The sequence below is a fragment of the Polyergus mexicanus genome, unplaced genomic scaffold (assembly GCF_030449975.1).
Source record: "Polyergus mexicanus isolate NDT 795.1 unplaced genomic scaffold, iyPolMexi1.0 SCAF_23, whole genome shotgun sequence".
Lineage (NCBI taxonomy): Eukaryota > Metazoa > Arthropoda > Insecta > Hymenoptera > Formicidae > Polyergus > Polyergus mexicanus.
In genome coordinates, this window is record NW_027223343.1 from 4848416 (window position 1) to 4864133 (window position 15718).

Consider the following 15718-nt stretch of genomic DNA (forward strand, 5'->3'; position numbering starts at 1 on the left):
AGCTTTCCTAATACAATATAATGGCGAAAGAAAATATAACATCGACTTGCTCTCGCGCATCATAAGTTGAGATACGCCCACGTGTATATGTACACGTGACTCTCTCTCTGGGTCGGTCCGGCGACAAGCTAAAACCATTTTCCAAGTGACGTGGACCAAGTGCTTTGATCTGACTGATGGATTAGCGGTGCTTTAATGATATCAAATCGTTAATGCTTCCAGTGTGACGTCATCGGAAGCGGCATTTTTTTTGCGTTACCAATACAATTCGCGCGCATATATTTGGCACGTGTATTCGGGATACGCGTTTATACGTCAAACCGCGCGCAGGAATCAACAGACAATCATAAAGCGCGATCCGTTTTGTGGACGGACAGCAAGTATGTATTCCGTGTTAGCTTTCGCTCTGTCTAATTAGAGATATCAATCTCGTTAATGCGCGTTTGACCGACACTCTCCAATTATTAATATCGCGCTTATATATTAGGGATATTAATGATTTAGCGAAATGCTGTCCCCCCGAAAATCGAAGATTTAGTGGAATGTGACTGTATGTATATTTCATATGATAAATTGCTTCTCGTATAAAAACCTTGAGTGCCAATAAAAAAAGAAAAACCATTTTTTTTTTTTTAATATTTGCGGAGTCCACTTTAAAAATCAATTCATCAATTTCATTGTCAGTGTCGAGAGATTTCGAAATTCAACGACACGCTTTAACCGCAACGGAAGATCCGATTAGAAACTGCTACCGTTTCACTTTCGCATAGTTGCGAAACTTTCCTTTTTACGCGTGGAAGAAGAATCGCTCGTTCAAAGAACTTTCGAGCATCGCGATTGTAAGCGCGAGTCTCGATTTTCATTCACTTCACGCTTGCTGCGATTTTAGCAGGGTTGGGTAGTAACTAGTTAAAAAGTTGGAAGTTAAGTTAAAAAATTGAAAAGTTATTTAATAACTTTTAACTTAACTTAATCAATTTTAAAACACGTTAAATTTTAACTCAAATCAATTACTTTTAAATGCATTGACGTTAACTTATTAACTTTTTTTATACAAGTTAAAATTTTGTATCTTTGATAATCGAAATTATTTGTTTACTAATAATTATAATAACATAAGACAGTATCCAGTATCATTAAAGTAGCTTCATAAAATACAACGCAACAGTACCATCCTCGGTGCACGTAGACGTATGTATGTTTAGTGCGCGTGTGCGTGCGTGCGTGTGTGTATGTGTGTGTGTGCGAATGATTTAATATATGATGACTTAAGAAGAAAAATGACGGATCATAATTTTGAGATGACACTTTTATTAAAATTCAATAAATATTTTAAAATTATTTTAATTTATTGTTAGAGTATCTAACAATGAAAGATAAAACGCACGTGTGCACGTAGAGCGGTTCAAATTAAAGAGGAAAATCCTCTTAACCAAAGTCCCTATTAACCCTTTTGTTTTTGAACACTATAATATCTCTGTTACAATTACAATATATTTAAATGTACGTTATTAATTATTATATAAGGAAAAATACGTTATCTCTGTTATAAAAGACTATCTTTTTATTATATACTAAATTTAAAAAGTTTAATTTAAAATGTACAATTAAAAAATTAATTATGTAAAAAACATATAGTCTTGTATAATTAACTCTTAACTTTTTATTAAGTTAATCATTTTCTAACTTAATTTTAACTCAGTTAATTTTTGTTTAAGTAACTTTTAATGTAAGTTTAGTTAATTTTTAGGCCATTAACTTTAAACTTAATTTAGTTAAAAAAAAAAAAAAAAAAAAAAAAAAAAAAATTTAACTTACTCAACCCTGCATCTTTTAAGTAATCGTTAATTCCGCAATTCTCCTCGTGATTTCGACAATCTTAAGGATTAAAAAAAATAATAACCGGTGCAAAAAAATACGTACGCGTTGCGTATCTAAACTCCTAAAGAAGAATTACATGATCTTATAGGAGATAAGTTCTCATTAAAATACAATTGCAAACATCTTTCCGTGGAGATGCGTTCAATTTTGGCACAATTCATATAATTAGAGAAATTATCCTATGATTATTTTACGGCTAATGTGAAAACCTGCTTGGATGAGCGACATAAAGAAGTAATGTACATTTTTCTCCATGTCGATCATGGATGGAAGTTAAAGATCGATCGCTTTAACTTCTTCAACGACAGACCGTTCCTTCTTTTTTCGCCGCTTTCCCCATTCGCTGAACCGTTTTGTTCCCGAGTTGATCGACTTTTTGGTCCATCAAATTCAACTTTTTGCTCATTAATTTTCGTGCTAAAATCTCGTGTAATAGCCAAACTCCACAGCGTATTATAATAAAAGGCGAAAAAAGGGGGAAACGAGTACATCTTTAATTTTGATACGTGGCTTTAATTAATACAATTTAACGTGTATGTCCTCAGATGGTTGACTATGTTTATTAAAATTCTATTGTATATATGTATAAAATTTTAATGACATTAAAGCTTATTATATACCAAATTAAAGTTATAGTCTTCGTCTTGTAATCGACAAATCAATATTAATAACGAGATCGCGCGCGTTTCTAATTCAGCGGTCTTTAAATTATCGTAAAAATTATAATATATAAATGCGCTTTAGAGAGAATATTTATCGGCCGTGAATTTCTAGCCAATGTCGACTTGGCAAGAATGTGACAAGTAGCCGACTCGTAAAATCGGGTGATTCTTACGTTTTATGATTCTCCCGAGTACCTTCTTCCACTTTGCCGAATACTCCTTTGCTCGCGATCGGGATCGGATAAATTTTATTTTCACGACGCAAACTCGAACGATCGGTTTTTAAGATCAGAGTGGGCTTATTCGTGACGTAAGCAGTTGATTTATCGATATAGGGCTGTGTAATTCTCGCATTACACGTATTTACACGCTCCGTTTCGTTATATATACCTTTGCTCGCAAAACATTTCTAAAATAGAACTGTGAGAGAAACGCGACGCAAAATATTATGAACACGGATAATATTTGAAGCATTTTGTGCGTTCGATTATAAAATATTATATATTCTCGAATACAGGTAATAAGCAGATAATTCACATCTGTGGCCATCCATTTTAATGTAGTAGATTAGAAAAGACCATAAGACCGTTCATTAATAATGCTTTCGCACATTAATCATTGAGAATTTTTTATTTTACTCAGCTTCGGTTAATTATTTAATATATGTTTTTAACTAACGTAATTTAATATGTCTGTTCTTGTTATGCAATTTGTATGACTACGAGAGAGTGTATAACGAGAGGAAAAAAAAATGGAGATATACCAATAATAAAATATCTTTAAAATATCTCACATATCTATTATAATATTATGGCAAAATGTTTATTATTTAATTTCATATATTATCTCTATTCATGTTTATATATGTGTCTATAAAAATCCTTTTTAAACCAATTATAACGATATTAAGCAAGAAAATGCCACAATTGTGAAATAAATTATGAAAATTCAAGCGAAACATCATGTCAAGAGCATAAACTTTATCCATTCCACTATAAGTTACTGACGTCTAATATCACTAACGTGAGCCATAAATATAAAGTACATATTGCTATCGAGGGCCCATAACCGCGCGAGATAGATTCCTATTTGGAAACTTCCCGCCAAAGTTCGCGATGAAACGATCTCGCCTGTAGATATTCCAGGGGAAAGATTGCCGTGTCTTATCTATCGTAAAGGTATTATTATTAGCGATGAGGTATTTAAGATTCTTCCCGCGCACTTACGAAGTTTTCATCCCTCGCGGCGTATTTTTTTTTTTTTTCCGGCTCTCACCTTTCTTATCATCATATGTCACGATGGGAGTATCGGTAAGATTCTACGTCGCCTGAAGGTGGAATTGTACAAAAGTCGTGCGCGGCTATTTCGCGATTAGTCACTCCTCACGCGATCCGTAACATTATAATCCAGTGTTTTTATTCGATATAAAGTTATATTAGTGAGATATTTGCTGATAAATACAATATAATTTTATGTCGCGATCAGAACGGGTGCGTGCCGTTAATGGAGCCGCGAGAACGCAATCGATATTGAATTGTTCCTTCCGATGCCGCTGGTTGACGAGCGATGTGATACCTTCATACGATGTGGAAAAAATACAGAATTACATTTTCAGCCGAATGATATCGTAGAACCCGTGCAACATGCTATCATTTTCCGTATATATCGCTGGCAAAATATCCTATTTCGTGCGGCCTGCACAAAAAGAAAAGATCCAAGAGCGTCTAAATCTATCGAATTTCTACCGCACATAAAACTTTGTCTATCTTCGTGCCAATCAAATATAAAAAGAAAAAAAAAAATGTCAGTTGTACGCTCGGTTTTTACGCGAAAATTTTAAATTGATAAAATACTTTTTCTAAGAAAAGAAATACATAAGCAAAGTATTTTCAAATTTATATGCAATATTTAAAAAAAAAAAAAAAAACATACTTATATGTAGTTGATATTTTTTATCGTAAAATAAATGTTTATCGTTCGTCTACATCGATACGCAACAGCAAGGTTGACAGCATTGAAGTTACGTTGATCTGTGTAATATACAAGTATAAAAAATTCAAATTTTAACAAGTAGTAAACAAAATAATTGATATTTCAAAAAATTATTATTGTATGTATTGAGAATTTTATATTCGATAAGCAGATTAAAGGAATAATTTTATAAATTTTGAATAGACTCTACACTAATAATTCTATATATTTATAAAAGCTATAATTCTCTGAAAGCAAAAACTTTTATAAGATTATACATAAGCTTTTATATAAAAATCTTTTTTTATATAAATTCGACATTCGCGTATTTGGACGATATCAATATAAAATAGGTCTTACGTAAAATTTAAAAAAAACAATTAACCGCTTGAGTATTTGGCTTCCCCTTCAGGATAAACCTTCCACGTACTAACAAGCCCTTCCACTAACGTCAAGGTGTACCCGTTGGGAGGGTTTCGTCAGCAAAAATAAATACAACGAGCATTGTGCGTCGATCAAAATTTGTATCTTATCTAATAAATTTATTATATAAATTTATTAAAATTTATTAAATATTATTTCTTTCTTTCGTGATATCAAATATATATATAAGTAACTAAATCTTTAATTAGTATATCAAAAGATGCCATTCGAATTCTAAATAATTATAATATTAGTTAGATGCATTAAGTATTGCAGATGCATGTATAAATGCATATATAACTCTTTCATTATAGCGATAATATCTCGACGTTTATGCAATTTTATAATGCATTTTAAAGATTTTGTTAATATTATGTAGAGACAAGTTAGACACGAAATTATTTTATAATTATTAAATAAAAATATAACTCTAATTTTATTTTTTAATTACTACAATATAGCTATACATACATAATAACTATATTATATTATATTGTCCGTGAATATATTTCTCGTTTTCGAGAACAAATATTAAATATCAAACATTCTTCAGAATCAAACATTTTATGTACATATCTATTTTATTAAATATTTTAATGTGTATGACAAGCAGTAACCACGTGTACGTTGTCATATCATTTCGCAATTTTAGAAGTTGTTATCATGCAGCAGATATATAATACATATGTGTATGCATGCCGACGTAAACTTGCGCCAAAGAATTTACAATCGGGAGAAGGCAGCTTTTGAGATGCGCAAGCACAGGAGAAATACAATGGAGACATGCAGCGTTACAATAGCCATGTAACTATGCGCGTTAGAGACCGCAGTTTCTAAAGGGAGGAGGGGGCTCCCATCATGAAGGACGAACAACTACGTGTAGCTATACGCGCACTATCAGCTCCACTGGGAGATGTTTTTGCCCGATGCACACTATACGATGATGATCGAAGCTTTATGCCATCGGCGGCAAAATCGCTCCGCTAGTCATATCGCAAAGCTGCGGATTTCCCAGCGGATGTCAAGAGTTTACAGTTACGCACACATGTAACTTTTTCCGTATTCTCGCTTATTTACTCATAAGTTACGGGCGATAGCGGGTCATAGTAACTTCTCATTTAAATGTCATTTCCGTTTGCTGGAATGCGTGTAGACCGCCATGAATATGCATCGTCGCAAACAAACGGATTTCTACGGCCGCGCGAAAAAAAGTCAACATTTCTCTCGTGATAAATTACAAACCTGCTGCGCGTCCCAGAGGTAAATCGGAATCAATATAAAATAGATCGTTCTTAGGGTAGAACGCAATAAGAGGAATTAGACATTTTTGATAAAGAGCGTCTTCTATTAAATTTATATTAATCATAATAATTGGGAACGTTATTTAAAAAATTCAGTATTGTTAGGAAAGAGATCTTAATGGGATATAACGGGGTGTCCGTTATTATAATCGTTGTTTCACAAGGTTTACCGCATAATCGCTTCGTGCCAAATACTATTTCGAATCTGGTTTGTCTCGAATAAACGTCGTGTCGTAAGAGCTCTCTTCTAAAATTCCAACCAAATATAATACTTCCGCATGCGCTTTCACGCATATTATTACGCGGCAGAAATTATGCTTACTAAGCATCATCTCCATTAGTACAGGCCCATTGAATGGAAGAAGATTCTCGTGGTATATTAATGATGTAGTCCTTCACAAGTCCTTCCAAATTATGCCTTATATAATGTAATAGAGAGAAAGAAACGAGAATGACTCTCAGCGTGTATATATATATATATATATTTTTTTTTATACAATAATAAATATACTTATTAATTGAATACTTTTACATATCATAATGATGCTTGAGTTAATGCGTTTTATATATCCACGATATTTTGTTAATGATTAATATATTATTTATAAATCAACTTTATCCTAATATTGCACGATTACGCAAAACTATACGAGTTAATATTTAGCTGAGATACTAGCGATTCTAGTGATTAATGTGCGTGCAATTGTAATTAACCGTATTTTTATAAGTGAATGCTATGAAGGAGGAGTGCTGAAAGATAAATAAGGGAAGAAAAAGAGGTGAAGGCCTAGCAAAGGCATTGGGGGAACGACTATAGAATGAACAATTTATAATTCCATTAACGTATTATATGTTCTTTGTGAAATTAATTACTCGCTTATCTCTGCGGTAGTTACTTACTTTAGTAATTAATTCAGGAAACATTTGAAAAACATTAAAAGAAAGTAATTAAAAAAGATAATAATTTATTTTTAAAAAAATCTATTTTTTTTTTACTTTCTTTCTAAGTTAAACGAGTAATAAATTCGATATTATATCGCGAAAGATAATACGGAAAAACATTATAATATCAAAGTAATTGCGTATAATTTAGATGTTCACAATCAATTTTTTTTGGACGTTCTTAATTAATTTTTAAGTTTATTTCGCGAGTAATGAATTCGAAACTATTGTACTTTGGTAGCAATTAATTCGAGATATTATTTAATCAAGCTGATACTGTTCTTCTTATTCTTAGCTGATATTGACTTTCTTATACTCGTTCTTAGATACCGAACTTCTTACTTAATTAGCATATAATTATACGATTATACTACACCACGTACTACGGCATAGTGTAACTTTTATAAAATCGTAATACTTTTGAAATCTATCATTAATATCAGATAATTATTAAGCAATTAAATAGCAATTATGTGGGGATTAATTTTTTATTTATTATTCGCTATAAATGTTTTTCGGAAGTGAAGGTGCTAATGTAATATGTCAAGTCGGCATTATTATTTTTAATATTAATTTCATAATTATTGATATGGACAACAAATTTGGGATTAAAATAACAAATTAGCAATAAATTAATATTTAATTATGCCAGGTATACCGATTTGATTTCTCGTTACAAATATGTCAAATTAACGGAATCATCATCGTTTATATTGCCGGATTGTATTGATAAATTAAAATAAAATATCCCAACACGATATTATATTATATTACGCCCTGCCGTGCATGCTGTAATAGCTTGGTATTGTATATTACGCCTCCTACTGATATGATGCGCCAGAGAAACGTCTTCTCTTTGCAACACAGCGGCTTTCGCGGCACTTGGACTGCTTCGGGAAGTATTGACAGTGTCTTGATAACACGATCAGGCGCCACTCCGCCAACAACCCAACGGCTCTCGCGTACTCCATTACCGCGGGACTAATCGTATTAAGAGCGTGCCGCATCTCGTTGCACATCCCTCGGTTTCGCATTAACATACATGTCTGGATATACAACGCGACCGGACCACGAACTGCATTCGCTACGTCGGGAAAGGAGCCGCGCTGTAAGAATCGAAAACATGGAGGAAACGAGGAACTTTTGATAAAGAATATGAGGCATTTTTCGAGAGGAAGGACAAGATAATATCGACATATATCGGCTTATCACGGCCTATTTCTCAGCGATTGAGTGCGCTGCGCTTTATCAGATCTGATATGAATCTGATTCTTGAGAATTTATTCAGCAGAAGTATAGTTTATTCATTCGTTGCTCGTTTATGTACGAAATCGACGTGGTCTTAAAATTTGAAAGTTACTCTTTCGCGAGTTTCTTTCAAAATTTCATAATCTAAACATCTCGAGATAAGAATTTAAAAATCAAATAATACGTTGGTCTCATCGATATCTTTCGACCGACTTTTCTCGAAAGGCGAGCATACCGCTTCTCAAATTTTTTTCTCACTTGTGTAACACTCTCAGGTTAATGAAATTTTTCTCAGCTTTTTTTGAATTCTGCGTTAGATGTTTGTACAAGAGTGCTATAAGATATTAACTTTTCCAAGCTCGGGGTCACTTAAAATTCCTCTCGACGTAATGCTGCCGGTATTAAGTCAGCGAACGCTGTCTCAAGTGTCGTTAGCATTGCAGCAACCTAATTTCGCTTCAAGAAATTCTTCCAAGTGTATTTCTCGAATATACGGTTTATTTAAATGTACATTGCGGTACATTTAAATAATTTTGACGCAATATTGAATATCTGCAGAATCATGCAGATTCGTGTCTTATGAAGCAGATTATATTAAATTATTCGATCAGCGAATAGAGAATCCAATTGTCAATCGATCGATCTCATCTCACATCCGACAGAGATATCAAAGCGTTGATTCCTGCCTGCCAATTTATATGTTAAATCGCGAAATTACACGTTTTCCCGATACTACGCATAATCATTTAACTGAAATAGAATGCAATCTCTAAATGCAATCTCTATTGCTATCGTTATGTCTTAAAAATACAAGAATTTTTTCATCGTGAATAAAAATAATTTAAAGGTTGATTGTTGAAAAAAAAAAAAAAAAGTGAAGTGTTCGTGAAAAGAGAGTTAGAATGAAATATTTTTGCAGAAAAATTATTCGCAGTTTACATGTAATATACGCGCGTTGTTACATTTAATTCTTCGGAAAATTAATATATACAAAATTTTGTATTTATATGAAATAAAATTTCATTCCTGCGTAATATGTATTTTAAAATGCTCAAATTAATAATCTTCTAAAAATTAATTGCTTGTAATTTTCTACAGTTTTTTTTCGCGATTTTACCGAATAATATCAGCGACACACGTCTTCCGGGGATTTAAAGGATACGCTGTGTGCTGACGAATTCTTGCGTATCAGACATGTGAAAATATAAAGATCGTAACTTGACGTTAATAATGGATTTTGAGGCGAAATTGAAAAGGACTTCCGAGCCAAACGTTTATTCCGCTTTAAGGAACTTAAAGCCCGCGCGTCGTTGTAATATTATGATTTAAGAATATCTTTCCACGCGCTTAGCAGAGACGAGAATGCGCGAACAATAAAGCGGAAAAGTCGAAAGTTTCAACGGTGGAATATATTCGCCATTATACTATTTTCGTCTCGAATTGTTACCGGTTCTCTAAGGAAGGGCGACAGAGAAGACTGCGCCGAAAGGTGTGACCGAAAAGCAGGATCGACGTAACGAGCGAACGAGAATAGAGTACAAAACGAGAACGGTGCTTATTGGAAGTTCAAATTGTAGCGAAGTAGAACATGTAATTCTCACGTCGGACCGTGCATAGTTTGCTTTGCGAGTGTTGGGCATTTTATCTCTCGACTATATATATTTTTTAGAGGACGAACCGCGAAGAATGCTGTTTGTTACGACGTCAGAATTATATGATCGGATATAAGAAAGCAAAACAGCCGTTGAATTATCGGAAAGAAAATCAAACGATATATCAGACTTTGACTTTGATTTTTTTACCATCTCGATTCTATCTCGCGGATTGTATCTGATTCTTCAAGATTAGTGGGAAGATTTACTGCCCCGTTGCTTCTTCTTTCTCTTCTTTTCGTTTTCTCCCTCGCTTTCGCATCGTATCGTACGTTTTCTTTTTTCTTCTTCTCCGTTAAGCTTGAGGAAATTGTAAAAAGGCGTTTTCTTACTATCGTTTCGCGCAACAATTCTCACTTCGCGTGCTTTCCAGCCTTTCTTTCGCCTCGGTAAGTAACATTAAGTCCAACCGCGTATATGACAGGAATAAACTCACGTTGCGCGACGCGATATATATATATATATTTTTTTTTTCTTAAACGCGCAGTCTTTCTTCTTCAGCAATGTTCCTCGTGCCCGTGTCCGTTTTTAAAGATAAAAGACCGGGTGCGAAACGCTCATATATTATGAACGGATTTTTAGATACGTTTCTGCATTTTCGGAGCTTAATCGCATGTTTCTGACATCTCGAGAATTTCAATTCTACGGCGAAGAATGCGAAGGGGGAGGAGGGGTGAGAGAGTTTGGCAAGTGCTTGGGCAACTTATCGCGGTTTGGAGCGGTGACATATCGATCAGCTGTTCGCGGCTTCAGTTCGAAGCGCTCGCGAGACATCATCGTATTCATATCGAACGTGTCCAAGACAAGATTTCTCCCGAAAAGAGTTTCCAAGATCGGAGGATTCTCTTCTCGGGCTATTAGTTTCGTTTTCAAACGAGCGGGAGAGCGACATTGAAAGAGAAGCGACGATGGACGAAATCGGATTTTATCTGTATCTAAATGGACGGATTGAGCGACGAGTCTTTTCATCAAGCGAAGTAGCATCTATTGTTAACGCGTATATCTGTCTTGGCTCGCTTGTTTTGTTACAACATACGTCTTTGTAATCCGAGATACCCGAGAGAATTGCATCAAACAGAATGCTCTCGCTGAGTTTTATAGAATTGCCTTCGCTTATCTCAAAAGATTGCAAAAATCATGAACAACGTCCTTTCACAAATATTGCGCCAATCTTTATATCTTTGTGAAATTGATAAAGGAGTAAGAGATTTTCACTTTTAATAATCGTATAAATAATCGTTGAAGCACTGAATATAAATTACTGTACAATTTCTCGTTTCATAATATTTACGATCAATGCAAGAAAAAGTACCCGCCAAAAAAGATTTATTTTATCGTAAACTATCGTAAACAATTTTATTCCATCGGAAGAAAAATCACAGAGTCTTTAAGTAAATATATACCATATTGTGAGGGAAACAGCGTTTGTAATTTATAACGAATTTCTTACTCTTATCTTAAATGCGAATGAATGTAACGAGGCGGACGCAAATAACGAGCAATATTCATTAGATTTCATGCATTTTTGCGGGTCAGCCAGAATGTAGAAAATTATGAGACGAATCACGTCGAAAATACCAGGTTATATATAACGTCCGCCCTTCTCCTTTTTTCAGAGCAAGATGAAAAAAGAAAAAAATCACGATAACATATCGTTGGAAATTTAGCGAAAGCTTGTTAGATATTGCGTGTGCGTAGAATTTGAGGCAGCTTGCAATTTGTGCCGCCAAAAGGACTGCGTTCGATTCAGTAATATTTCCGACGATAACTCGCACAAAATATCATATAAATTTCGGCTCCATCCGATCCCTAGAAATAATGAAAATATCTAATTGTAAGTCACGGGAAGATAAAGAAGTAGCGATGGGACTGGAGCAAAAAATAAACTGGACCTTTGAAGTTAACTAAAGTTTATCTTAGGATGACTATTTTCTGTCATTTCTGAAGTTCGTGATATTTTTTCCAGATATAAAAGTTTCTCATATCTCCTTAAAATATTATTCATTTCATTTAATCGGGTTACATCCGAATTTTTATGCGGTGAATTTATCATTATAATGAAAGAAAGATTGCTGCGTAGAAAAAATCAGGGTTGCACGAGACCCAAGACAAGACAATATTCGCAAAAATATTGTATTGGTCTTGAAAATTTCAATCTTGTCTTGGTCTTGAGAGGATTTTTGTATCAAAGATCTTGTCTTGTCTTGTCTTGCCTTGATTTTTATTAACAGTCTTTATTTAACACTAAATTATTTGTCAGCTTGATAAAAAACAGAAAATAGTAAGTATATCCGATTTCTTCTGTTATCCGAAGCGCCGAGCACGATTTTCGTTTCTTCTTTACCGCGTATGCTCACGTCTCGATTCTGCAGACGCAGTCTAAAAACGAAAACCAAGTTCTTCCGCTGAACATGCAAACATTTCCGAAAGTGATAATGAAAGTTCGAAAGTAAGTGCAGTTAAACAATGCGCATAGAAAACTTATTTTAAGTATGAAACAAGAAACAATGAAAAAATCGGCGTATGTTTATTATGTCGAAAAGAAAATGTGACTAAAGAAATAAAAATGAAAAATAGTAACGCTACTGGATTAAAAAAAACATTTGGAGAAAGATCATAAAAAAGCATATGAAGATTTATTTGGATTAAAAGCAATGAGAAATAAAATATTGTCAGAAAAACAAAAAGCGATAGATATATTTTTAAACGTAAGTATTGAAGTTAAACTTTATAAATTAAGTAATATAAAGTAATTAATTTGCGCTTCTTTTATGTCACATTAAAGTGTGTAATGATAATAATGCGCAGGCTCTTTAAATTTAAATTTTTTAAAGTTTTTAAATTTATAAATGTTTTTATTTACTAACAATAAATAAAATTTTTTGTCTTTCTCGCCTATTTCCATATTAATTAAAATCTCCGTTCACAGATCGGGAACAATTAGATAACTTTTTTTAAAAACCAAGACTTGTCGATAAGATCAAGAATCTTGATAATTTGTTTTAGTATTGTCTTGATAATTAATTTAAAATCTTGTCTTGATCTTGTCTTGAAATTCAAGACAAGATCAAGACAAGACCAAAACCAGTCTTGGTATCTCGTGCAACCCTAGAAAAAATTTAAATTTATCTTGCAAATATATTAATTCTCATGATATTTGTTTGTATCCTACACTTTTTATTTTATCCTATTTTTATCCGCAATTCCAAAAAGTGATAAAAAAAAAAAGAAATGGGAAATCTTTAAACAATGAGTTTCCGATAAAAGCCGTACATGTAACAACGTAACTCGCGGCGAGGACCCGATAAAAATTACGATCAGAATAAAAGTTCCTCTCCCCAGGGGAGATTCTAAGTCCACGAGATCGTATCTCCAGCGAATAGTCGATTCTACGCGAACGGCAGAATACGCTTATTCGTCCGATTGCAGTCGGAATATTGCTTCTTCCTCCGGACCAAGGAGAGCGAAAAAAACTGAAGGACCGTACCTATATAGTTATGTGCGCGGTCCAGAGTGATTTGCAATTTGCATATTTCACCGGCGTGCATCGCATCGAGAGGACAGCAATTCTGTTCGCAATCTACGTTCTACAGATCCTTCCTACCTTAGCATCAGCGAGAACCTTAACGAAAGTCATTGGCATTTTTTCGCGCGTCTCTCGCTAATGTCTTTTTTTTTTTTTTTTTTTTTGGCTACGACAGAGCTAGTTGAGCACTTTTATTAAATCGACATGTCCGAATACGTTCGATAATGTGTCATCTGCAATGATGTTCGATGCATGAATTGTTTATCGACGATAAGAGGCAGGAAACTGCGACGCATCAAGAAACGTGAAACTGTCACGAATTAACTTTCGATCGAAATCATTCGAGTGATCAATTTAACGCTCTGAATTTTTTACGCGCGGAAACTCGAAATCCGCTAATAAAAATCCATTAATTTAAACTGCGTAACTATGCATTCTTCAAAAAGTCAATAACCAGAATAATCAAAAGTGATCTTTTTTTTACAATATGCGATACTGCGGACAATTCTACCTTACAAACGAGGATAATCTTCTCTGTTAGCTGCATTTTCGCACAACACACACACACACATACACACACAATTTCGCCTGGTAAATTAGGGAAACTATGTAATTTTACGGTCCACGACATAATCCTATTTAAATCCGGGCTAATAGTTCACAAGCGCCTAAAGCCAAGCAGAGAGAAAGAGAGACAGAGAGGAGGACTCTTCTTGCGGCTAGTAATGTGTTACGAAAACGTAAATTACGTACATCGTCACGAATACCACAAACGTCACGACGCCCTTCGCGAGCCGAACGTTCTCTCTCTCTCTCTCTCTCCGCTTCACTGCCGTTATATCGATCGTTAGCTATTTTCAGATTCAGGAACAATATTCGAGCGTTAATTGCTCCATTTCGCTTCGCCATTCATCCCTCACCGCAAAACAGCGCATATACGTACACAATCGGAGGATACTCGCGCGGCATACATAACGCGACTGTTGTGTGTGTACACGCATAGTTTAAGAACTTTCCGCGGAATTATTCGCATTATTGAATGTGTATCGCGCGAACAAAGCAACAGCGGGCGAATGGAGAACGCGTTTGGCATCTCGACAATAAATCTCGATTAATACCAGAGATTACGCAAAATATGAAACATCAAGATTGTGAAATGTGTGCAGAAGGGCTTGTAATAAATCTTTGAGAAACGCGCGTCGATACATGTATGTATAAGTATTATATTGTGCAAAAATTAATTCACAAATTAATGCAGAGATCAAGTAAAGCAGCGTGATGTACGAAAATGCGATCTTTGTAAATCGTTTGCATAATTGTGTCTTGCACCGGCTTTACTTAATCCGTTGTCCGGCCGTCAGACAGATTGCGTAAATCTCAATTCTACTACGTTGTAGTGAGCTAAAATAATAATTGGCGTCAACGTCGCGCGATGCAGTGTCAGTTACAATTTGCTTGACATAGTATGACTGACTATGTAATTCAAATGTACGCGCGTGTAAACAAAAAAATGTCCTACAATTGTGCGACAACGGAACTATATTTACTCAGCTCATGATTATTTTATTCTCTTAAAGTAAGAAAAAAAAAAGGAAGAAAGAGTTGTTATTTTCTCATATTCAAATTTTACATACGATTTTTCCTTGAGACTATCGTTCCATCGGTAATCGTTCTACTTACTATTTTCTGTTTTTTATCAAGCTGACAATCAATTTAGTGTTAAATAAAAACTGTTAATAAAAATCAAGGCAAGACAAGACAAGACAAGATCTTTGATACAAAAATCCTCTCAAGACCAATACAATATTTTTGCGAATATTGTCTTGTCTTGGGTCTCGTGCAACCCTAATGGAGATGGTTGTCACGAACAAGTATTGTTTTACATCGATTTTTCGACAAAATAATAGTCCGTCGATAATTATATTTTGATGGAACGTCAGTGAAACATCAATTTAACTATTGACAGGAAGAGGGAGGGAAAGGAAGCGTTAATCTCGCAGAATGATTACTCGAAGGTTCATGAGACGCTCTCGCCGCACTTTGCAATCCTCGAGCGTCTTAATCGAGACGATCGTGTTCCACGCGGTTCCCCAGTTTTATAATCGAATTCCT

General features: G+C 34.4%; 2 protein-coding genes across 8 annotated transcripts in view; one reads left to right on the forward strand and one right to left on the reverse strand.

Annotated features, from left to right (window-relative positions):
• LOC138942608 (RWD domain-containing protein 1) overlaps positions 1 to 15718 on the reverse strand; it is a 112305-nt gene that overhangs the window by 62103 nt on the left and 34484 nt on the right. The window lies entirely within an intron of this gene.
• LOC138942606 (tachykinin-like peptides receptor 99D) overlaps positions 1 to 15718 on the forward strand; it is a 76746-nt gene that overhangs the window by 24051 nt on the left and 36977 nt on the right. The gene's annotated exons all lie outside the window — the stretch shown is intronic.